This window comes from Lactuca virosa, chromosome 4 (assembly GCF_052849685.1).
Source record: "Lactuca virosa cultivar CGN04683 chromosome 4, Lactuca_virosa_CGN04683_v6, whole genome shotgun sequence".
Taxonomy (NCBI): Eukaryota; Viridiplantae; Streptophyta; class Magnoliopsida; order Asterales; family Asteraceae; genus Lactuca; species Lactuca virosa.
Window position 1 is genome coordinate 162,953,656 of NC_136429.1, and position 5,736 is coordinate 162,959,391.

Below are 5,736 nucleotides of genomic sequence, written 5' to 3' on the forward strand. Positions count from 1 at the left end.
ACGTGTGCAAGCTCAATTTCTTTTCTTCTTCTACTTCTATTGTGATTATTTGTTGCTTGATCATTGGTAAAGATCCTTTTCAGGACCTAACAATCGTGAATTGTTGAAACGGTTAAATCAAGAAGACGAGTCATACTTCGTTCCAAAACAAGTCTTAGAGTCATACTCCAAGATTGAGCCTTGAGTGACATAATATTAAGAAAGGTTTATAACACTTGTCAAATGTAGAGTAAAATGTTTTCTAATCTTGTACATTTGAAATTGGTAAGTTGTGATGTTTTGGTTAAAACAAAGACCAACTAAGGCCAATGGTGTGAAGTGTTAGACTTGACTAGGATCCACACTAACTCTTGAATATTTGTTTGTCAAGGAATGGTTCATGACAAGTGAATCTTATATGTCAAGAGGTCAGTGGGAGTCTTAAAGATCTTGAAAGTTTCAAGAAGTAATCAAGGGTAAACCAATTGTTAGACACTAGCACACGACTTGAGGTTTGTAACCTATCGTGTTGACATGTTCTTATTTTTGTGCCCATTCCAGTTAAAGTTGACTATGCATGTGAGTTCTATGTGTTCTCAGTTGTTTGCATAACAACTTGGAAGAAATGGTAGGCCATTATGCTGCCAGATAGCAAGAAATTAAGATTGAACAAGTTCAGTCCATATGAGTTTGGATTTGTCACTAACCTTGTCTTGTGATTATGGTTTTGACAAATACACATGGATAGGAGCACATACACCATATAATCTAAGTGTCATAAGTTTTCTCTCCGATTCATGAAAATGATGGTGAGGAAACGCTTTCACTAAGTAGATTTTAAGGAGATAGCAGTTATGATATTTGCATTCTCAAATTTGAGTATGATTACGACATACCTTTTCATAATTTGAATTGTGAGGAATGGCAAAAAGTCTAAACATTTGAGACTTAGTGTTGTAAGCTCTTAAATTGCTTAGACACACATGTGAGCTATCTAAGGAAAGGTGTATGAGTTTGAGAATCCTAGATAAAGTCTTATCAAAGCATCTCGTATCAAAAATCTGAACTTTTGTAATAAAAGTCAATAAGTATTGATTTCTAGAAGTCCAGCTGATTTCTGGGTACATGTCAAAGCTAGTGGGAGCATAAATGTTATGCTAGTAAAAGTAATGATTATTATGCTAGTGGGAGCATAATCAATTATGATGAATGTTGCAAGTTAGCAATGTTTGTTATAGAAAATAAAAGTTTCAATTTGCAAGTTGCAGGGTTTGAAAAGTTGTTTTGCTATAATTAAGGGAGAGGAATTCATACTACATTTCAATTCTAAAAGCTTAGATTGAGATTTTAATCTAATTTTGTCAAGTATATATATGAATGTTATGTTGGAATGGTTCAACATAAGGAAACTCTATATATGGAAATGTTAATTGCGTTCTCAAAATTCGACTATGATTACGACATCCCTTTTCATATTTCGAATTATGAGAACATGGCAAATAGAAATAGAAATATTATAGAAAAAGACTGGTCTAGTATCATGTTTTTATGTGAGACATCATGAATCGTGTCCCATATGCTTCGGATATAGGATCGGTTATATGTGCTGTAATATTCATCCGTTCTAAATTTTCCAAATGCCTAGGGCATTAACAGGGAAAAGGACTAGAACTGGATATGACTAAAATTATTAAGCAATTGTCGAGGACAATCTGAGGTTTACCAAAGATTGATTGCTCATGGCACTTGGAAGTATGGTGTAAATTTTGGAAAGGACCAGATTGACATATTCTGAAAAAGAGGCAACTCTTGTTTAGAAGTGATAGTCAAAATGGGAATATGGAAATGTTTCCATAAGTGGAAGTCATTCTTTAAATTTGTGTAAGATTAGAAAACTTAATGCAAGAAGGATGTTCAAAGGAATGTACTTTGAATGTGAGACTTCGTTTTCCATGGAATTGCTCTCCATTGGAATACTTTGTAATGTCTGTTGCCAAGTCTCTGTGACTTTTGTGCATAGTCATTACAAAAGGATCATTGCATATATGTTTAGAATCTAACAAATTACAGTAAGTGGCAAGAATTTGATATTCTTACATTTACAGTAAGGATTTGGGATTGTGAAATGAGCATCATTGAAATATTGTCAATTGATCTATTTCACAAAGTAAGGACCATAAATAAACATAGTGTGCATGCTTGGAGCATGGCATAACTATTGTTTAGACAAACATAGTATGCATGCTTGGAGCATGGCATCACTATTGTTTTAATTCAAGTATTGGGTTGATTATTCGAAACATTATACAATGAATAATGACTAAACAATATGGCACTCAAAGTTTTGGGGCCATATAGGATTAGTATTATTCTTGTGTTTCACTTTGCATGTTTTGACTTCCCGAATAACTAGGTTATTCAAACCATCCACAGTCAATCATACTTTGGAAGTAGGTATTGAGGCAAGACTGTCATGAATGGGTCTGTAGTTTGTCTATGTGTTTTAGACATAGCTGCAGTGTTCATGAGTGCTCCTAGAATAAGATTCGAGTATTGGATTCAACCCACACTCATTTGAATCACTTCATGGATTTTATCACGAGTGATCATGAGACGATAATATCTTCTATTCTTCAAACCGAGAGGTATGAGTTGCAGTTTACAAGTCGGTTGCACATTGATGATATGTAAACGCACCGGTAACTCGGTGTTATAAAACATGTCATTGTGTGTGATTTGATGAGTAGATAGAGCAAGCATATGAGTCGAAGTTTATCCATTCCTTTTACCCTTGGAGGGATAAAAACGATATATGTGGGCCCCTCGATGAGTTAGTGATGACAACCCTATGCGCTCGGCCGAGCCTGGACTAATTTGATTTGTTCAATTAGTCGGTCGTCATAAATCGAAAATTCGGGAAACAACAGATGGACAGAGAGAATGATTATAATGTGACAACCCGAAATTTCTATTCTGTACAACCATTCATTTCAATAGAAGTCAGAACAGTTTATGCTAACTTTCAAGCTTTTTGGAATAAGTTTGAGTGTTTTTAAGTTAATACTCCAGGAGATAACATGAGAGAGGATGCCCTTGGGTTTATTATGCATCAATAAAGTTCCAAAAACTCCAAGAGTTTGGAGTTTACGGCCCAAATGGTATTAGGGCCGTAAACCCTAAGGACTATATAAGTGACACTTAGTTTATTTTTAACTTTTTTTCACACTTCCAAGTCTAGAACCAATTCTCTCTCAAGTATCATCCAAAGTTCTTCAAAAATTTTCAAGAAAGTAAGTGTTTTCTTCCTTGTTTAGTTTATATCTACCTTAATCTAGTGATATAACATGATTTCATCCATGAAATCATTCCATATATGTAGATCTTCAAGTGTTCTTAGTTTCACCAAGAACACCAAGAACACACATTAGTGTTCTTGGACTTCTAGCACCTTTTCAAGCTTCTACCTAGTAAGTACTTCTATCCTAGTGTATTATAAGACTTGTTACACTTCTAATCATCAAGAAAACACCCAAGAAACACAAGATCAAAGGTTTTTATGGTCGAAGATGTTCTTGGACCGTAAACCCTAAAAAGGGTGCCAAAGTGTGCCCTAGCCCCTACCAAGCCTTGTAAACTAGTTTAGATCTCATCCTTGATGTGCTTAGGACTTAAAACATCAAAAAGACCATAAAACATAGGGGTTTACGGCCGTAAACACATGGAGAAGTGGTCCATGGGCCGGAAACTCCATTTAGGAGTGAAATGATGCCACAAACACTTCCTAAGGCTTATACATGAAGTAGGATGCTTCCTTATGACTAGAAAAGCTTCAAATCGCAAAATGGTATAAGTACCATCAGTTTACGGCCGTAAACTCATGGGTTTACGACCGTAAACTCATGGGTTTACGACCGTAAACTCAAGGGGTGATGGTCACAAAACCGTAAACTCAAGGGGTGATGGTCACAAAACCGTAAACTCCAATACAGGGTCCCCTTGAATCCTAAACTCAATAGCCAAGTCCTACCACCCTTAGATGCAATCCTTAGGACTTATAGCACTTAAATCAAGTGTTTTACATGTCTTCGGATGTCTTAACTTGGTTAATTAGTTGTTTTATAACTAATTGGATACATATATGTGTCTTTATATGTTAACTAGGATCCTTGTGTGTGCTCAAGTCTTCACTTGACACTTAGCATCCTATATCAATCCGTTCATCCAAACCACTCACTACAGGTGAGTTCATACCCCTTAATTAACCTTTTAAATGTTTTTATACGTTTTTATGGGGGGGAATACAAGTTAAATTCTTATAGTCATTATATCAATCACATGTGATTAATGGCTACCAAACTAGTGGATTTCTTACTTTTCAAAGTGTGTTTTCAACAAACTACTTTTCAAACGGTTTTATCAAACTCTTTTACATATCAAATACTTTACTTAAACTCTTTTACATATCAAATACTTTACTTAAACTCTTTTACATGTCAAATACTTTTACTTCAAATCTTTTACAGTTATATTTTGTTAAATGTATATCTTTATAGATATAGTTATATAAGTAGGATTGAAAGGACTTAGAACTGATAACTCACCCTACCTCCTGTTCCTCGTTTGGTTGTGGACTTAGGGTATCGGTTATTTGTCTGAAGGTCGTTTGAATCCTAGATATATATTATGTATATGTATATAGATATAAAAGTTCCTTCTTTCCATTCAAAACCTTTGGGTAACAAAGGCATACAAACATGTTCATATACACAAACAACATTACTAGTAAACTATAATAGGTATAGTTTAGGAAGATACTATTACTAGAACAATGAAACATACAATGAGTCAGTTCATTCATGAGAAACAAACATAACACATAGTGATGAGAAACAAACATAACACATAGTGATGAGAAACAAACATAACACATAGTGATGAGAAACAAACATAATACACAGTGATGAGAAACAAAACATACAGGCTAGACAGAGAAAGAACACACAATACAGCTAGCACATACATATACATATACATATACATTACTTACATTTATGTGAGCCACTTAACGAGGGCATGGCACTACCTGTCATGACCCGTTTTGTATCCAGAATCTCCTTAAATGGGGAGTGTATGAGTTTGTGTATAGATCTATACTGGATTGACTATCCTACACCTTGCTGCTCGCTATAGTGGGACTTGCAAGTCTACGGGTGCCAAAAGTCATTTCTAACGACGTCTTACATCGTCTTTTTTCTATGAGTCGGTAGCAGGGTACAGGCCGATCACATGGTACTTTAAATAATAATTGGTTTAAGGTAGTTAGTACAGCAATAGTTACTTAATACAACACTACAGTACTATTTCATTTTCCCATTACATTCACTTTGTGAACATTCACACAATGCACTGTAATGTAAAAACTATATTTTTGGTTAATGATAGTCAGATTTGGGAAAATACATGCTCTTACAAGAGACACACACACAGACACTAGATGCCTTGGTAGAAGGCTACTTTTAGTAGGAAACATAGGGTTTTCTAGGAGCGTTCAAAACGTCTTACAAAACATCTTACAAATACTTTCGTACAAATACATACATTAATATACTTATGATCTCACCAGCTTTAAAGCTGATAAACTCTTTCAAAATAACTTGTATTCTCAGGTCACTAGTAGACAGGTACCGGAGCCAGGTTTTGAGAAGATGGAGCTCGTTCAAGACTCATCTTTCATTTTGAATTATATTTTGGGTGTCT